The 21,442-nt window shown below is 36.1% G+C and overlaps 1 non-coding gene across 1 annotated transcript; it reads left to right on the top strand.

The window, feature by feature from the left end:
- Positions 1-4,429: 4,429 nt before the first annotated feature.
- On the top strand, positions 4,430-4,512 carry trnal-uaa (transfer RNA leucine (anticodon UAA)). Its single transcript has one exon. It is a non-coding gene; the product is annotated as a tRNA-Leu (tRNA).
- The last annotated feature ends 16,930 nt before the right edge of the window (positions 4,513-21,442 follow it).

Genomic DNA, 21,442 nt, shown 5'->3' with positions numbered 1-21,442 from the left:
ATGCATTAAGATATTGGCTTCCAATTTGGTTCACAGCAATATTCTACAAGTCAGTCAAGTTGCATTAATGGGTTATTTCCCATTACACAGTGTTTATTTGTGCCCGTTTAATTAGGACCGGACTGTGTACAGTAGTATATGCGGAGATCAAGGAAGTGTTTTACTGCAGTATAATAAAATACAGTTTAACATCTAACGGTAATAATATACCTTATCTGTGTTGCATCTTGTCACATTTCCTTTCAGGGGAATGACTAAGCTAAACTGTTGAGACCACTCCTCCTTACAGAATGACATTTCAGGTATTACAAATTGTAAAGATTTCTGGCTGATTATTATAAACATACTTTATATTTATTAACAATGAGTATATTAAGTGTCAACATCTTGGTTTACAAGCACACAAAAGTCTTATCCCAGAAAAAACTTGCTTATTTATTCTTATTTTGGGCAAAAAACAAGCTAATTTTATATGTATGTATATATGTATGTATTATTTAAATTGAAATGTTCTTTTAAATCTGTAATATAATAACTGGCATGGCATCTACTAAATAATAAAGATTTTCTAAAGAAGTTACTGAATTCAGATTCCTGGGCAGGGTATCACCAACCAACCCCTGATATTGTTTATTCTATAGAACCAGTGGTGGTCTTGAGGAATCTGGAGCTGATGAGGGGTTTGCCACTGTTACACATTAAACCAGGCAGAGTGTATAAACAACATGAACTGGGTAAAATATAGGCAGAGCACTGACATTGTTATATGGACATATGCAAAAACCATGATTGTAATTTGTACAAACTTCTGGCAGTATAATACAATGTTTATATTGTGCAACTGGTTGACATTTTCATTGCAGTTGTTTACTGTTTCACCATTTCCTATTGCATGAGGAATGTGAGTGGTATGTGCATATTCCCGTGACAATGGAGAGAGAAGTTGAAGTTTCTAAACTGTATGTAAACCAAGCCAGTGATGGGGCTCAGGTGCTAAATGCAGCTGTCAGGGCTGACGCACATCTACCTAGTCACATGTCAATAGAAAGACAGAATAGTTCTGGAGGTAGTCAGGCACTTTCTTGGCAGCCCACTTTCTCCCAGTTTTCACTACGGGTGTTACCTCACTTACACACTCGTCACATGATTTCCTCAGTGTCATTTCCAGCCGAATCTTAGCACACTTAAATTCCTCAGAGTTGAGTCTGGCAGCTGTAGCCATTTCCTAATGTATAATCAAAGCCTCCAGTCGCTCTACTGTTGACAGAGAAACCTCATACACAGTAAGCAGCCACAGCGACATTGGAAGAAGACCAAACTGAAAGCACCAGACTTTAGGTTTGCCATTAATATTGAACACCTTATCCACTACTTTGTCTTTGATGAAGGAGATGCTTCTCGACTTGACTAGCTTGAACTGCATACGTGCCCATCTAATGTTAACTGCTAGTTTGCCAAGTAACCAAATGCATCCCTTGGTCATATGGGCATGCGCAATACCTGTTTTAGTAGTCTATGCCTCTTATTAGTATTATTATTATTATTATTATTATTGATTTCTTAGCAGACGCCCTTATCCAGGGCGACTTACAATTGTTACAAGATATCACATTATACATTATTTCACATTATACAGATATTACATTATTTTACATACAATTTCCCATTTTTACAGTTGGGTTTTTACTGGAGCAATCTAGGTAAAGTACCTTGCTCAAGGGTACAACAGCAGTGTCCCCCACTGGGGATTGAACCCACAACCCTCCGGTCAAGAGTCCAGAGCCCTAACCACTACTCCACACTGCTGCCCTCGCCTCGCTCTTTTGTCCTGCCTATTTAATTTTTTTAATTTCCCGTTAAGATTGGCCTCTGTCAAATCATTTAAACTAGCGAAATAGTTTAAATAGTTGTATTGCCACACATTTAAGTATTTTTTTTAAATTGCCCAAATAAGTGTACAAGATTTTTTTTTTTTTTTTTTAATTACCCAAATAATTGTACAGGATTTATATTTCACCTTCCTCCTGGTTTAAGAAAGCTAGGTTTCTAGATGTTGAGAAATAAAACATTTTTAACGGATAAAACAAAATAACATGAAATTCTTCCCCAAATAAAATGATAAATTATAAAAAATACAATAAAACCATTTTTATTCATTAATGTTTTACAAGAGTTGTGTAACAACTATCTTCTTTTGCTGCTTCAGCTCTTAAAAACATAAATAAACCAATACCATTTTCAAAAATGAACGTTATACTATATTAATGTTTTGAACGATATATTTGTAAAATGTTTAGTTATTGTAGGGGGTGCATATTTCCATGTAAACATTGTAATGTCAGAAAATGCTACTGGGATGCATTTTCTGATGTTACACAGGTTACCGTTGTAGTCACGGTGGCCATGTCATCCATGTATGCTCTAAGTGGTGGCATCCGCATGCCAGAAGCCAGCCATTCTCCCAATACCCATTTCAGGCCCTAATGATTACTTCTATTGCCATGGTGAAGACCAGTGGAGAAATGGTGCAACCTGCCATGATTCTGACTTCGAGAAACTGCCAAGTAGTGGTAAACTGGAGTTGTAAAACAGAACTGCAAGTCTTTGAGTAGGCTTTCACTAACCCTGTTGTAGTACTGGGTATGCTGAAGAACTCTAATGTAGCCCAAAGGAGCTAATGAGACACTGAACCATATGCATGAGCTAAATCCACAAATGTTACATGGAGGTCCTGCTCTGCTTTTCTGCAGATTGAATCTGTTATCAGATCATGACATGCTTCAAGCATTCCTGGATAGCCTGGGATACCAGGTTTCTGTATGGAGGTGTTGATCATGCAGTTCTTTGATAGATAAGCTGACAACCTGTACAGTAACTGTATAATAATCTCAAGTACTCCTTTGTAAAAGTTTTTTGCAAAGCTATTATTATTATTATTATTATTATTATTATTATTATTATTATTATTATTATTATTATTATTATTATTTGCCTGGTGTGAGTTCCGATAATATTTGTCATGTTGTTGATATTAGTTTGAAAAGAAGCAATGTTAATTGGATTACATCATTTTAGTTCTGCTATATAATTTTTTGAAATGTTTTAAACTACTCGCTTTACAACCACCAAGATGAATTGCTGGGTCGCACTGACTAAAGGGTGATTAGGATAATTGGCTGCAGTGGATCCTCCAAACTCTAGATGGCAGTGCAAAGAAAAATATATACCAGAAAATAAGAACAACCCAAATACTATTAATAATCTGTTTTTAAAGGTGAGAGTTTTTTTTTTTTTTTTTTTTTAATACTCTGCGTGTGGGCAAAAGGTTAATTATAGAAAAGATTAGTTTAAAAACACTAGTTTCAGTATTCAGAATAATTTCAGTTTAAAATGGTCTCTAAACAAGACTAGACATGGGAAGATGGCAAAAAACACTCTAGCTGCTATGATCACTGTTTTCTATTTGGTTTAACTGGGAAGATCGGCATTAGAAACGTTTTTATCAGGGAAGATGGCAAAGGTACTGTCCACCTTCTCAAAACACTGTTTCTATAACAGAAGCTGGGTATTAAAGGGTTTTACAGGGGAAATGTGGCAAAGAAACCATCTCTTGCTATCCAGAACATTTTTTTACTTGGAAGATGAGTGTTACAAAAGGGTTTAAGTAGAAACAGTTTTTTCATGGTTAACAGACGTGCTCACCAAAAATATTTCTTGTATGTTTTTAAAATGTATTGACAATATGTTTTTTTAATATTTGGAATTGTATTCTCTACAGTAGTAGAATGTTCTTAGAATCAACAAATCAGTGTATTCACTGAAGAGAGGAGGGTTGAAACTTGAAAGGTGTGTTGATTCTTAGAAGTTTCTTTGAGTTCTACTACTCTATGGAAAATATAATATCTAGAAATGTAATGTCATTTCTTTAGATCAAGCTTTATACACAAGAAATCAGCTTTTATTACAGTAAAAAACAACAACAAACAAACATAGAAATGAAAGTGGCGTGTTGTTAACTGATATACCCTGCATATAAAAACATCGATGTTTTCTGTTGTTTATATCGCATGAATGTGTTCTTAATTATATACAATGTTAAACACAACAAATCAGGAACTTTTTACAATCCCAATAGCGAATGGAATTTTGGTGGCTTGTTGCTAACTGATGTAACCTACATATTATGACGCTGCAATATTATTTGCATTTTTCCATTCGGAATATCACCAGTACACGAGTTGATCGCTCAGCCTCTTACAAGTATTTCAGGATTTTTCTGCAACGTTTGTTTGTTTGGAAAGACACTTTTTGCATTGTGAACAAAGACAATACTGACAGTTTGCCCCTCGCCCACTTTGTGACAGAGTAAATACTTTTTTTTTCTGATTAATTTGTTAGTATGATAGTATCACAGTTTTAAATTATATCAACCAGGATGGCCGAGTGGTTAAGGCGTTGGACTTAAGATCCAATGGACTAATGTCCGCGTGGGTTCGAACCCCACTCCTGGTAGATTGTTTTTAATTTTTTAAAAAAAACAAAACAATAACAACTATCATGTTCTACTGCTTTTGGTAAAATTAATAGCTTATTTTCAATTAAGAAATAACGTGTGTTTTAAGTGAAATGCAACTGCTTTGCCATTTTCTGCACACGTCGCACCTTGCATTTGCAATGCACTCTGGGTGATGTAGTTAGTAAAGTAGACACCCGTGGACAAGCGGCGCAGCTCTCATCTCAGGGCTGCCAGATTGGCTGTTTTCCAGCCAAATTTGGCTTGTTTTTAGCGGGTAAATATTGTCTGGCGGTTTGGTTATTTTTACCATGGAAGGGTTTTTTTTATTACTTTTGATTATGAGGTCGTCAACAGTGCAGGACTTCAATCACCACAATTCCCTGCATACTCTACCACGCCCTCCCCTAGCGCAGCATCCAATGAAATGACAAATCACACAAATGCCCACACTTGCATTCAGCAAATCCGGCTGAAGAAAATGGTGAATCCGTCTATGTCTTTCCTCAGGATGGGGTATTCTTACAGTTGACACTCGTGTATATATGTGACCGTATGCATTTGTTATAATTTTTTTTTAATTTGTAACAAATTAAGAACTGTATCATTACAAATATAATTATAAGTTATTATTTAATTTATTATTTTATCGACTATACGCCAACTGTTCAGGACAATTTAATTTAATAATTTTTTTTTTTTTTTTTAAATCGTGGAATGCATTTGATCACAGCACATAGAAACTGCAGTGCTTGTGCTGTAAACTGTGTTATTTTTTATTTTAAATAAATATGTAGCACTTCTGTAATATATATTTAAGTCTTACATGTAAGTATAGGTTTTTGGCTGGTTTAAAAAACATAATTTGGCTACTTTTTGGCTGGTTACTAACATAATTTGGCGGCCGTTGCAAAAAAAACAAAAAAAAAAAAAAAAAAAACTGGCAGCGCTGGCGGCTCTCTAACGGAAAACTTTCAAACTGCTTCTTGTATGAAAATAAAACTTTACCTATCACCGCGCCCATTACGTTTCATCGAAAGTTAAAAAGTAGGGTTAACTGTGGGAAAACGTTCGTGAATATTAAGCTTTATCTCCAGACTGGGAAAGGGTATTTATTTATGCAGAGGAGTGGCAGAATCTTAAAAGGGCTTTATGTCGAGATACTCCTGCCCACGGTTGAACAAACCGCATTTTCAAATGTAGGAAAACAAGGCGGGTTGCATACAATTTTAATGCGTTTTATGTTTTTTACAAGCTGGGTTTTACTCATGTCCTTAATTTATATATGTATGAAAATACATGTGGTATCAAATTAAAGCTTTTTGTGTGTACCAGTTATGCACGAATTCTGCCTCTCTCTGTAGCCATTTTAATAAATCAGCTGCAAGTCTCTCCCGACCAGAAAGGGTGCTGTGTAAGGTTGGTGGTATGCTTTCCCATAGATGGGTCGACTCGATGGTAGGTGGGAACCGGAAGTCGACCATTTTAGAGTAAGCACGTAGTTGCGTTACTGCTAAACAAATCCATTGTGATCAGCTGCGAGGCATGCAACGATTGGATAGACCAGTGGCGTCGCGCTAATCACAGGGAGGAGTTTGGCAGTATAAAGGGGACTCAGCTACGGAGTACTGCCCTTACACTGAACGTGGTAACTAAGCCGGAGTGCTGTTTGTTTGATTTTGTTTCTTTGTCTTGCAGACGAGTAGGAGCCAGGGAGCCAGCACGAACCCCACAGCACCACACGTACTGCACAGCACAGCACAGCACAGCACAGCACAGCACAGCCATCACCACACCGGAGAGCACTTTGCTGTGCACCGATTGGAACTGTACCATTATTGTTTCGTTTTTGGACTGCAATCCTGCCGTCTACCTCCCAATACCATTGCTGGTAGAGGGGCAGACTTATTGTTTTATTATATATATATATATATATATATATATATATATATATATATATATATATACACACAGTACTGTGCAAAAGTTTTAGGTAGGTGTGAAAAATGCTGTAAAGTAAGAATGCTTTTAAAAATAGACATGTTAATAGATTATATTTATCAATTAACAAAATGCAAAGTGAGTGAACAGAAGAAAAATCTAAATCAAATCCGTATATGGTGTGACCACCCTTTGCCTTCAAAACAGCATCAATTCTTCTAGGTACACTTGCACAAAGTCAGGGATTTTGTAGGCATATAGTCAGGTGTATGATTAAACAATTATACCAATCAGGTGCTAATGATCATCAACTCAATATGTAGGTTGAAACACAATCATTAAATGAAACAGAAACAGCTGTGTAGGAGGAATAAAACTGGGTGAGGAACAGCCAAACTCAGCTAACAAGGTGAGGTTGCTGGCCCATCTGCTTCAACAGCTGTAAATAAAGAGCAGGAAGAACCAGGCATTGTCACATACATTCATGAAGTTATTTTGGTCCATCTTGTGTAATTAAAAATTATCAATCACTTTGGTAAATTTAAGATGTGATAAAAAGGAGAACTGCATTTGCTGGCTTAACTCTTCGTTAATATTTTAGGCGAAGAATCACTGGTCCAGGTAGACTGCCTGTTGTGCAAAACTGGGGTGTGGTTTTTGTAATGTGGACTGCTGTTGACTGATTGTTAGGTTAAGAGCATCAAATTAATTGAACACTTTCTTAAGCACTGAATTTATAATCCATATGAAATAATCCATCACTTCTATTTCCATTACCTATGGGGAAAGCAAAGAAAATACAAAACAAACAAGATGTGACTTTGAAGGACTGAACAGACTGATGGTAAGTGTGTGGCTCAAAAAGGTGGGAATAGGGATTGCTGCAGAGTTTAACAAAGCAAAACACAATACAATGCAGAAAAGCAAAGTACATGATTGAGCATGAAGGAGACACAATTAGAAAGGATTAGCTTGTAGAATGGCCAAATTATATGCATGAATATATGAGGGTGTTGCCAGCACCTTCGGCATCTTATCAAAGTGTGAGGAAGACTGTTGGTGTCAATTTTGTCAATATTCATTTGCACTCTGTATTGCTGCATGTTCTGTTGTAGAAGCTGCATAGTTTTTAAACCTGAAATATGACGCCATTCTGCAAAGACTACTGTCAGGGCTCACAGTAATAAAATAAACAACAAATTTGGTTTAAGATTATACCCGATCAAATTCCTTTAACTAATGCCCTTCCCCATTTTGTACGACCCAGATTTAAACTTTTTTGTTTCAATAGTTCACCTTATTGTCTGCTCTCTTGAACAGTTAGCTGTATGTGATGAGTTGGCAGTTTCTGGATAGAATCTCATTAAGTTAAGGGTGCTCTCAGCCATTATAAAAGATACCCTCAGCCATTATAAAAATACCATCTGAACAATGGGAAGGGTCAGATTAAGGGCTTTCCCTATATGTCAGCTGCTTAAGTATGCCTTAACCGTAAAGAACCCACTTCATGTGATGGATATTATGCAGGTGGGTATTTTGAAAACAAGCATAAACCCACCCGCTCTTAAAATTCCAATATAACGCATTGTAAAAATGCTACTAACAAAACTGTTGTACCTGCATTTACAAAATAAGTTAAATCCACATGTATACTACTGTAACACCAATGTACTACCCTTAAATACTAGCAGACCCAGCAAGTCACAATTCACAAGCTAACGGCAACACAATAAATTTAAAACTAACACCAACATTTATGGATGGGAGTACATTACCTCTGTAGAATGTTTAATACCCTATGATATACCAGACCCTATTTATAATATTGTAACTTACCAGTTATTTAAATACGGCTTTTTAAAGTCTGTTTTAGGCTGCTGTTGGTTTTATTAATGCATATACAACTTTACTTAATCTATCAAAACAGACTTGAGTTAACTCATGAATTACAGCTTTGTGAATATAGCCCACCATTTGTATATGAAAATAGGAAAATCGTACCATACCACTGTGGTAATAACAATTCGAACAATGCCATTTGGTAAAGGTGGAAAAGTCCTGGTGTAAAACTGGGTGTTGCAAGGAATGTACTGTCTCTTTGATGAAGTCACTTCAGTAATGACAGACTGAAGGAATCTGATCTAGGGTGGAGTGGCTTGAAGCTAGGTAGGTTTTACAAAAAGTTTACAAATGACAATGCTTTCAAAATGTTAATGCAAGTAATTTTAAAGTTAAAGCCCCTTTACATTTTCAAATACAACTTTTAATAGATTCACTTCAGTAAAGGATCAGCCAGCCCTGCATTCCAGCCCTTTGACAATTGCTCCATTCTCAGCTTATACTCAAACTACACGAACAACGCACAGTAGGAGATTAAACCATCTATTTGTCCTACCTGTCAGCCTCCCCTGATTCTATTAGAGAATAAAAGAAGAGCTGGAACGTGACAAAACCCAACTCTGTACGGCAGGAAAACAACACACAAAGGCCAGCGTCACTACAACGGATAAAGAAATGACCCCACTTGCAGATCAACATAACTCTTGCCCTATTTTGGCGTGCTATTAAACTGTTAGGAAATCAATATTCCATACATGCATACATATATACATTTTCAAAAAAGAAATACACTTTTAATAGGTTTACCTCACCTAAAAAACTTTTGTCAATTAGCAATGAAATGGATGACTGAGTTAAGAATAAACATAAATAAGGGTGTCATTTTGGAAAAGGAAAAGGATGTTTTCAGTAGCCTGTTTGTATAGAGGTATGTATAGGGCAGTAAAGCATGAGCCAGCCCTGCATTCCAGCCCTTTCACAAGCGCTCCATTCTTAGCTTTCCTGCATTGTCACCCCACACCTGATTGAGCAAAGAGCATAGCACTAATCTGTGAAAGTAAACCCAGCTCTTTGTACGGCAGAAAAACAACACACAAAGGCCAGTACAAAGGATAAAGAAATGACCCCACATGCAGATCAACATAACTCTTGCCTTGTTTTGGTGTGCTATGAAACTGTTAGGAAAGAAATATTCCATACATACATACATACATAACACTGCATGTTTGTACATTATTAGGATTTAGAAATACCTTGGTAACTAGTTGGTACAAAGAATATTGACTTTAAGTTTAAAGCATGGTCTATATCATGGTTTTGTCACCATCAGAAACAGCACGTCTATCTATTTTTCTATACACCTTACCAAGTGAACATTGATTGTGCCATACACCAAGACAACACTCAGTTGATATACAGTAGTGTGGATGAAAATTCACACTACTGTACATCAGAAAATTCACTTGTTTACCTAACAATAAGGGTTCAGTTACAATTACTCACCACAAGGTGGTATCAAGTCATAAGGGAAACACAATCAAATGCGTACAATACCACATTGTAACGATGATAAAAAAAAACAAATAAAAAAAAAAAATGTTAAAAAATAATAGGTCTGTATTATATATGATAAAGACTAAATGGAAGATTGGATTTGGAGCACTGATAATCTTTACAAAATTGATTGTAACAAACAATAGCCCTTTAAAGTAAACAGAGACACTGAACAGTCAGTTATTAAGATCATTTAAATAAACAGCAGCTACAAACTTCAATTAATGGTGCAAGCATTGGCCGATATTTATTTAAAAAAAATAAATAAATGCAACAAAAACTTAACGTCATGAAACTAGTAAAACAGATTTTTTGCTTGTAAAATATTGAGGGTGAATCTCCCTTCTCCCGATGAGACTAAAAAACACTCCCGATAATTTAGATTGCCAATTGTAATGCATTAACCATACCTGTCAACACTGAGCTTTTGTAAACTGGAATTTTACTGTACCTTAGTAGGTGGCTGATTGGCAGCAGGTCCACTGCAGTTGATTTTGCACGACAGCACAAAAAGTTAGCGTTGTTACTTTCACACAACAAACCTAAAGGCTGAGTTTGATACTGCACATTGACATAATAAAACATTATAATACCACTGTCAGTAACATTTAATTGTCAACTAACTTCTATTTTAAATGAACACACTATTGCTGTATATAAAAACATGTTATCAATCAATCTCAATTTCTAAAGCAATCTTGATGCTGACATTGTAATAGAAACACTCTTTCACTATTTGTGTGACTTAGATTTTCCTGCAGAATACTTTGCAATGTGTGAGTCTGGGAACATGTCCACTGCAGATTTGCTGAACTAGTCACAACATGTAAAGGTCTCTGCATATGCAACTTTCTTGATCTCCATTTTTCCTTTGGCAACGAAAGATGTTATTAATTGAAGTGCTGGTTTTCTAAGCGTCTCTGGCTTTTTGGTGTTTTTGTGATCTCTCCTGCTTACCACAAACATCATTTCTGCTCCCAATGTCAGTCCTGCACAGTTCACAGAACCTTTTTCCAACATTGCTTAGGATTATGTGAGAGTATGTTGTTCCCCAAGAAGCTTGACATTAGCATTTATATTTGCATTCAAATTTGCATTGAGATATATATATATATATATATATATATATATATATATATATATATATATATATATATATATATATATATATATATATATAGCGGGACGGCTTATTGCACCGCACGCGAAGCAATGCACTGAATGCATGTCTGCCACAGAGGGCTCCCCTGGGTCCTAAACCCTGCTATGTACAGAGGGGGATTTCAATATGCAGTAACCACAGACCATACAGGACTTTTGCAGAAATGAAAGGTTTGCTGACATAAAGGGGTTTAACAGCAGAGTTTTTAGCAAAATACAGGAGAAAATCTCTCCCAGGAGCTGTCCGCGAGTAGTGTCCAAAATACGGGAGAGTCCCGGCAATAAGGGAGAGTTGACAGGTCTGCATTAACCAATTTACAATTGATAGAATGATACACAGAGCCATTTTGTTTTTTTCTACATTCTAAAAAACCTACAGTATGTAGACCTTGGTATTTCTAAGTCCGCTGATCTCCCTGAAAAAAAGTATTTTCTTAAAACAAAGCTGGTAAGTCCGACACACTCAGGGCCGGCCTTAGTCTGTGTGGGGCCTAAGGCGGGGGCCCTAGGTGGTGACCCCCCCCCCGCCGCAAAAATCCCAATTAAAAAAAAAAAAAAAAAACACAAAAACACCGCCACACATTATGTCAATAAAAGGCTACTGCTCATCTTCAGTAATCAAGTAGGCAAGCCATACTGCATGTGTGCTGTCACTTAAGTGAGATAAAAACTGTTTGCAAACGTTATCCTTTTTTATATAAATCTAAAATTACATTGGATACGTATCAAATCCATGTGTAACAACATGCCCAAGAAAACATGACATTTTCTAGCCAAGAAGCAGCTTTATTTTATACCACGCTGCATTTACGAGTGTACTTACATTTAATTTGTTGCAGATGCTATTCAGACCGTTGGTGTGGTGGTCCATCTTACTTAATATACCCTATCTCGAATTAATTATCGATTAATAGTAGCCTACTCACTTTAAGAAAAGCCTCCAGTAAAACTTTAAAAGATGATGCTGCACTGTCCTGCGTCGTGTCTTAGTTTTCTTCGGTGGAATGTAGAGTATTGATTAGCCTATTAGACAGCTAATCCTTAGATGTTGCATTTTTAAAAATACATTTCAGTAACGCTTTATATATCGTGGCATAAATTAATCTTAAATAGATGTGCAACTGCATATTAATGTTAAATTAATATTTAATAAATATGAAATAACTTGTTTCTTGCTTTATGTTAAAATGCCGATTGAAAATGTAATTGCATATCACGTCTATTTATATTACGTTTTGTTACCCTTGAAAATATGTAATCATTTCCCGTTGTTTACATGTCCTTATTGAAAATACAGTTAATCTGACTTAAATGTTAATGGAAAGTAACAAGGAATAATTTAACGTAAATTTAATATGCAATTGCATATCTATTTAATATTAATTTATGCCACACGCAATATAGAAAGTTACCTAAATTTCTTATGATCGAGTACACTCACATCAGGACGTCCACTTCGTCATTCAGAAAGCGATGTGGTAACGTTACTGGTACGCAGAAATCTATATTTTGGAGATGATTATTGTGAAGAGTCTGAATCGGATTCATTTCCTTCCCGAAGCAGATTTTTATTTGGCGGTTTGTCTAGATACGGCAGCAGAGCTCCTTGCTACCGCTTGACTTGAATTTCTTTATATTTTTTTATTTTCCTTTTACAATGGCCCGACTCATACTTGCGAGGGGCCGACATAATACTCGCGAGACTGTTTCGACTCTGAAGACGTCATACAATTTGTGACGCGCGCGGGGCCCCCTTAGGTGTGGGGCCCTAGGCCACCGCCTTGCTCCCTTGCCCTAAGGCTGGCCCTGGACACACTAAACACTCAGCATTTTAAAAGTATAGTTCCTGCTTTAAGTATTGCCACTAGAGAGAAGCGGTGACTGAACTGATTGATATATGACAATGCTATGAAAATAAACACAATTTAAGATTTAAAGAAAAATGAAAGCGTGAAAACGCAAAACCTATAGTTTATAACACTGCGCTCGCTGTACTGTACGAGAAAAACTGGCAATGTCAGAATTTTGTAAAAACTAAAATGTGGGTCACTCACTATATAGACAACAACCAGCATGTTTAGTTATGTTGTAACAACTTCAGTCACTATTTTCTCTTTGTAGGCCCTATCAACGCTGTTCCTTAAGTTCATGTCAGTTAATTTTCAAAGTTGTCTGAAACTTCTGTAATAAAACTAACGGCAGCTTCATGCTTTTTAATGGCAGGGTATTTAAACCAATCCATAATCTTTGTAAATAGCCTGTAAAATACCTGAATTTTCTTTTTCCTAAAACAGAGTAGGCCAGGTTAAGGAAATCAACAGTGAACCAGGTGAACCATCTCCCAGACTACTTGGAACACTATCTATGGCATACACATAACGCATTTCATTTTTTGGCATGATTTGGTGGCACCATAATAATACCTCATGAAAATCACGGCTACAGTATCCATCCACATAAGTTTTACATTTTGTATGCATGAATTGTATGGGTAAATATACTTGAAAATCCACCCTGTGTCTCTCCAATGTCAAAGCACAGAACACATCCTTAGTGTTTGTGTTTGTGTGAGTGTGTGAGTGTGTGTGTGTGTGTGTGTGTGTGTGTGTGTGTGTCTCTCTGTCTGTCTCTCTCTCTCTCTCTCTCTCTCTCTCTCTCTCCCTCTCTCCCTCTCTCCCTCTCTCTCTACACACACACACACACACACACACACACACACACACAGTTTCCCTTGGGATTTGCTTGGCTCACCAGGGACTTGATTGACAGGGCGTGCAGTCACGTGACATAGACCGCGCCATGTTCCCAGTGCTGAGTTGTAGTTACACAGCCGCCAGCACTTGGGAAAGAAGCAACAGGAACAAGAAGTTTGGTGGAGCTTGCAGAAAGCAATCAAGAGTTTATTTTTTTTAAAAACACAGCGAAAACTAAATGCGTGACAAGAAACATCAACATATTTTTGCAACTAAAGACGAGTACTTTACAAGAGCTGTTTTGAAAAACAAGCCAGGTGTTTGCATTGTATGTGTGAACATTCTGGCTATTACAATTTCTTTTGAGTTGCATAGTTTCTTGTGAGGCTTATTCTGTGTTTTTTATTTAAATTTTTATTAACGCTTTTAAAGTAAACAGTACATTTTCATGGGACTAGGAAACCACACTTTGGAAGATAACAGGTGAGTTTTTTTGTATTGTATTTTTTCCTATTTATTTTTATTTATTTATTTATTATTTTATTTATTTATTATTTATTATTTGTTTTTGTTATCAATCATGAAATCAAATGTTCTTTCAAAAAAGGCAGACATGATTAATTGGGCAAAACTTTGTAGAAAACAACAATACAAACTATGTGACAAGTTCTGTGTTTTCTTTTAAAAATATTTGTACTTGTTCAAATAAACTAGTGAATACTGAAAATGACGGTATGACATGTAAAGTTTAAGAATACAAAGCATAATTAACGACGGGAAGATTAACAGGTTTTGTAACTTTAAGTACATAATCAACTCAAGTGTGACATTAGTTTTTTTATTGATCTTATTTCAACAAAATCCGCTATGTTGTTGGTGACACAGCAATAGGCTACGCAGCTGGATTTTGTATTACTCATATTAAACTAGACCTCCAACAATAAAGATTATCGACAACCTACTCTATCTGTGACCTGTGTATTATTGTTGTTGCAACAGACTTCCAAAAAGTATCGCGATTACCTGAGCAAGATCTTTGGCGTTCTTGGTATCTCATGATACCAGCTCTTCTCTCTTCTTCTCCCTGCCCGCCCAAATAAATAAATAAATAAATAAATAAAATGCAGTAACAAAAAAATAAATCGGATCAAAGTATGAAGCAAAGAGGCACACTTTACGTACTACTGACTGTAACACTTCATCTTACAGTACATGTGCTCAAATGTTATTTTTGACGATTGAGGAACTGAAAAATCTAGAAAGTTGTGTGTGGTTGATTTGTAAAGCGTTGTCCATAATACTAATACTATACCTCACTCTCAATTAGTATTTAAACTTTGTGTACAGTAGATCAAATGTCAATGTGTTTTAAAATAATGATGACTGACAAAAACAATTTAATAATAGATTATAATACGTGCAGCCCCTCCCTGGGTGAAATCTTATGGCCTGTGGAATGTGATGTTAAATACATGGAAAGGGAAGTTAGGTGGTTTTGTTGCAGCTTTCCTGCATTTAAAGGAAACCAAACTTTCCCTGTCTTTTTGATATGAGGCAGTTTGGTAAGCTATTTAAAGCCCCCAAACCACACACAATTTTTCCTAGCCCTGTGGGGCAGCAGTGTGGAGTAGTGGTTAGGGCTCTGGACTCTTGACCGGAGGGTTGTGGGTTCAATTCCAGGTGGGGCACACTGCTGCTCTACCCTTGAGCAAGGTACTTTACCTAGATTGCTCCAGTAATAACCCAACTGTATAAATGGGTAATTTTATGTAAAAATAATGTGACATCTTGTAACAATTGTAAGTCGCCCTGGATAAGGGCGTCTGCTAAGAAATAAAATAAAGTTGTATGCAGTATATAGAATTTGTGGGTAAAAGGTTAGGTTAAAAACAACACAATATACTCCTAATTTGTGTTTTATTGTTTAATTTGATTGCCCATGATGAGGATACCTTTTAAGAGCACAAAAAACAAAAAAAAAACTATAAATAAACCTTCAAGGATGAAAATATACAGTCAGTTTCAAATGATGTTGGCAGTCCACGCAATTCAGCCCCAGGTGCTCAGTTTAATTTTGTATGTTTTATTTAATACTAAAGGATTCTTTTTACACTCAAAACACCCACGAAAGAAGCCAAACTATGCAATGTTTATAAATTGCATTTGTAATATGAAAGAGTTCAATTTGTTTTAAATTATATTGCAAAACAATCAATATTGACTGGAAAATGAAACCAGAAATGAACTTGCAAAAAGCATTCTGTGAAACTTCCTATTTAGTTTGAGCATTTGATGCATTCTGTTGCGTTCTGCAGGCTTAACATAAATATTGTGTTGATTAAAAATGTTGAATTCTTTTTCAGGTGAAAACAACGTGTATTACATGAAGGGATATTAATCTGAGGAAGATTGCTTGGATAATTAAAAAGGATTACCATTTTACAGAAGCCAAGGCTTTTTAAGAATGGCTGAGGTTGGGACTCAAGATGCAAGCCCTGATGAGGCTGCCAACAACGAATTCAGCAACATCATCAAGTCCAGATCAGGTGGGTCATATTAAACAGGTTCCATCATTCACTACAAAGTATTTCAGAAATTATTAACTTTGCTCCAGTTTTAGGGCAACAGTAGTTTTGGAATGTGTGTTAAAGGAAACTGAGCACAGATTTCTTCTTCTATCAAAGTGCAACTTTGCAGTGCATTCTTATTTAAAAGTGCAAACACTATCACACAGAACCCATGGTGACAGGAATATAGTGTAGGTTGGCATCCGTGTGTGTGTGTCTGTTCTTTCATTTAGATAACCACTAGTTCAGATGTGATTAAATATGAAATAACGTTTGCAGTACCTTCTGTTTGTCGACTGTCTATCTGAACCACTTGTCCCGTTCTAATGAGTTGCTAGGACATTCTTTATCATTGTTATATATAGTATCAAAATATGAGGATTAAAAAAGCCTGTGTCACTGTGGCAGAGCAGGGCTCTGCCCTTAGAAATACTGGCAGGGAAGGAGTTAAATTCTCCTCCCTGCCCAGATTGATTGCTTTAGGTGGGAGCAATCAGTCAATTAATCATTCAATTAAGGACTCAGCCACCTGGCATAAAAGGAGGCCTCAGCCTCCCATTTGGGAGAGAGTGCTGGAAGGAGAAGAGTGGTTTTTTGTTTGTGCTGTGTTATTGAAATCCAGTGAAGGCAACGCCCAGCCTGGAAACCTTATTTTGTAAGTTTTGTTTTGTGTTTATTTAGTGTTTGAAACCTTTTTGTTTGGCCCTCGTGCCGATTTAATTTGAATTTTTGTTTATTAAAAAGCTTTATTTTGAAATTTAAAACTGTCTCTGAGTCTCAACCTCTGCCAATCCTGTCACAGTCACATTTTCATTTTTCTTCTATCTAGAGAAGCTGTTGTTCAATTCTGATGAAAGTTGCCAAGGATGTTCAAAGGACCTTTTAAGTGCACCATGATTTACAATATCTGTCCAATGTGGGGGGAAAAAAAAAAAAAAATCTAAACAAATGCTACAGTGATGTTTGTTCTTGCAGTGTAGCTGCTATTGGTGTGATTTTTTTTCTTCTATTTATTCTTTTTCCAAATGAATACTGCAGCATATGCTTTTCAGTCAGTATACAGGGTGTTTATATTAGAATTAGATTGTAACTCTATGATGTAGAATAAAAGCAAAAAGGCATAAGGAGGCTTTTTAAAAAATATATATTTTTTTTACATACATACCTCTTACAATATTTCTTTCCCCCAAAATATAGTATTACAGCGCATTTCTCTTTGCACCCACATAAAAATAACATTATGATATCAGACCATATCCAGACCCACGCTCCATAGGTGGCTGTAGTTCAAGATGTTTTTTTTAATAATCCTGCAGTACAAAGAACTATGCTTTATTGAAGGCATCAAAGGGGTGTACAGTACTTGGCAAAAATTAACTAAAAATCCAACAATTATACTACTACTACTAAATAATAATAGTGAACAATTGAAAGGCGCTAAAAATGTAATGCGAGCGGACAGCAGAAAATAAATAGAACATTTATTACAAAGCCAACTAAACAAGAAATACATTTATCATCTGTCTGTATTACGTAATTTCTTGGTAGGATAATAAAACGAAACATAAACCGTGTACAGCAGCTGAATCTTACATTGTAAAATGTTCTATACTATTCATCTTGTGGCAAATATGTTAATACCGCTATTAAATATTGATAGCTCTGTAGGTCCTTGGCATTGTCTCTTTTAGGGTTCATTAATGCAAGTTTTCTATGTAATGCATTCCAATGATGCTGAAACTCATTAATAATTTAACAATCGAGCAAACATGTTCATTATTTGTTGCGTGATCCACAGTAGATTATTTGGATTATATTTAAATATTTAACTAAGACAAGTTCATCAGTTGCAAAACTCTCAGCAAAAAGTTGCAGTTATCCTGTTAAACCATTTGAATAACTGTGGCTAATTTAAAGTGACAAAATTGATTTGTTTAAGCAGCAGGAGGTTGTTTGCGAACCTGTCTTGAGCAATTCTTGTCATTTTGTAAAGAAAATAATCTAGTCATGGCTACTGTACTCGGTTAGATGCTGTAGGGGCTGGAAACTCTACTCTGGGACACATTTGGTTTCTGAGTTTCGAAGGGTTTTCTGTACTTCAGCAGGCTTTAGGGACCTGACAGCAAATTGTTACAGGGTTTTCACCAAACCTAATTTGTGTAGTTTTGAGTTTAACCTGCACTGAAATATCCAGATTTAACAACTGTTTTGTATTTCATCTGGCTAACCTATAATACACAAGCTGGGGACAGCAGAACTGGCATGTGAAAAACGGCCTGTATTTTATGTTTCCCTTCTAACAAACATCCCTTTTTACTACTTTTTTGAGTAAAGTTTGTTATTTAATTCTCTGGTCTTAACTCTGAGCCTGGACCACTTTCAAACAAAGGCTGAATTGCTGTATTGTTTTAAATTGGTTTGTGTGTATTTGACAAGATTGGAAAGTTCACCAAAGACTTGTTCTGGTTCCCATCTGGGCCAGTCTAAATTGGTTTACCACGAATAAGCAGTTGCTGATGTTGTTCTCTACCCCTATAAATACATTATTTCAGAAGGTTATTCAAGTACAGTAGGGCCTTCCAGCTGATGTGACTGCATTCTAGGTGGGTGCTTCCTCAGTTTGTGAATGATAACACGTAAACAAGGCTACATGTGATGAGGTTTTGAGTGCATGCAAAAGAGTGGTCTAACTCTTTTCACATGGTGAGAACTTGTCTGAAATTTGCATTTTTCATCATGTGAGGCATGACCCAAGCTACACAATGTCAACGTTTAATCTATAGTTTAACTAGGTTTTTTTTAAAATTTTATATATACACATACTCGCATTTTAAATATTTACAGAATGTGATTCAACCAGATACTAACTTTGAAGTTGCACTCAAAATAAAATTTATATACAATTGTTTGTATGCGGGTATGAAATGGCTTCTAATAATCCATTAAAGTTAAGAACAGCAAGTACTGCAAAATTATGTGTGTAACAGCTATTTTTAAACCGGGCTTCTTATAAATAAGAAGTGATAGATAATTATGATGGAAAATTTTAATCTGAGGTAATGGTTAGTTAAATTGGCACACTCTCATTTTGAGCTCTTCATCCTTGTTTGTTTTTACAGCTGACATGTTTCCTGGGGGCTGCATAGTTTGTGATGCATTCCAATTGTTTGATTTGTGTGACGACTAGAGCTAATGATGGGTTCAGGGTCTGTTTCACAGGCAGAAATATTTTAAACTTACTGTAATGTGTTTAAAAGCATTACGTTAGTGGGAAAGCTTTGTTAGCAGGCGTTGTGCTGGCTGCAAACTATCGTAAATAAATGTTCAACTAGTTCAACTAACAGAAGGTGGCAATGAACACACAACTCTTTCATTCAATTTAAGTAATTATGAAATTATAATTTGTGTCATGCTGTTTCCACTGTTTGCTATCCACAAACACAGACTTGAGCTACTGTACTGTATTTTCCTATAAGGTTCCTTCCTTGGCTATGCATTCCTGATTTCCCTCATTTAAGATCAATAGATACATTGGCTTGCCACATTTTTACACATTTATTTTCAGTGCTGTTCAGCAGCCACAAGTTTTGTGCAGGGGCTGACAATTCTCATCACTCCATAATTTAGACCTTCGTGTGTTGTAATGACACTTGATAGGAGCCCAACATGCAGTGAAGAGAGATGGTTGCAGTTTCTTGTACCATATACTTAGAGTAGGGGTTTCAACTGGGGGTATTTCCAAGGGTCATAGAGGGTATGCAGGACGACTCAGAAATGCAAATAAAAATGAAGGTAAAAAAAATTAATGATCTTGATAATTTTTACGGTGTTATATAATCTCTAAACCACTGTGCATAAATATTTCAATTTTGCTTAGCAACTTAAAGTGAACCGCAGATGAAAAAAAACCAAAAAAACAGAACTATCGCATACCACCTCAGTGGATTTCCACTCTGAGTGGGAGAAGCAGGGGTCTGGTGATTCTGCCTATGGAGAGCGCTCTGTGCTGCTCATTAACTGTGCTGTTTTACCTCTTTCGTATAATTTGAATACTAATCAGTTAAGCACATTATTTCGGCATTTATTTTTTAGAAGAGTGAATGCGCCGGTAAACATTAATAATAATCAAAATACTCTTACTTTGATGTTTTTTGTTTTATTTATTAAGCACGGCTGCATTTTTGTAACAGCAATAGCGGCGAGTTGAAACGGATACATTTTTTACTTGCAAAATAAAAATGAAGGAAGAAAACACAACAGAGTACAGAAAATGCAAAGCGACAACGTTATAAAATCCCTTTGGATGATAATATTGGCTTTAATAATAATAATAATAAAAAAAGTTTCAGTGTTAGTTATTATAGTTTTATCTTGAGGTTAATGTTTTTGATATAGTAAACATTTTAGATGGCACAATTATGCAGTGATGGGAAATAAATGGTAACATGCTAAACATTTACAGTGCAGACTATTTTGTATTAGTTATAATAACTTTGCTGAATAGAAAGTGAGATTCCCAAAAAACTATTTATAGTTTTTAAAACTAGAAAAACTAGTTTTTCACTTAAGTTGTGAGTGTTAGTGGGTGACCTAGCCTGTATCTCTAGTGGTAACTGCTTTAAGAGTAACAGAAGAGCCAAAAGACTACTCCTTCCACAGCTGTACACTGATTAACATTTTCATTCAGAATGTATCTTCAGGACGTACACAGGCATGCAAATCGAATCGTTTTGTCATTTTTGTGTCCGTGATTGGATTTATGACAAACTACTGCAGTTTGAAGCACTCTTGCCTCTCTGTCAGTTATACAGTAACTGGATTGTTAACTAGAGGGGTATATCATAGTTAAAAACTGGCCTTGACAAGGGATATGTTGAGGTGAGAAAAAAGCAACTAAAAACCTAACAACTAACAACTGCCAGATATTTGTGTTTACATGGAGAGCTAAGCCCACATGCGTGCACTATCGTTTAATCACTTCAGTAAGCCCAGGAGTATGCTTTTATCTTCTGGCTCAAGCGTGAAAGTCTGTGTTTCTGTCCTGGTGTGCTTGATAGAAGTGCCCCACTGTTGGAGTGAGAGCCTGATCCCATGGTCTGCAGTACTGTAATCCCTATCACTAAAGCTTCCATATAAGGGTAAACTTTGCTAAATTAATCACACAGTGGCTGGGG

This window comes from Acipenser ruthenus, unplaced genomic scaffold (assembly GCF_902713425.1).
Source record: "Acipenser ruthenus unplaced genomic scaffold, fAciRut3.2 maternal haplotype, whole genome shotgun sequence".
In the NCBI taxonomy this organism is placed as follows: Eukaryota; Metazoa; Chordata; class Actinopteri; order Acipenseriformes; family Acipenseridae; genus Acipenser; species Acipenser ruthenus.
This window is presented reverse-complemented; position numbering and strand designations above follow the sequence as displayed.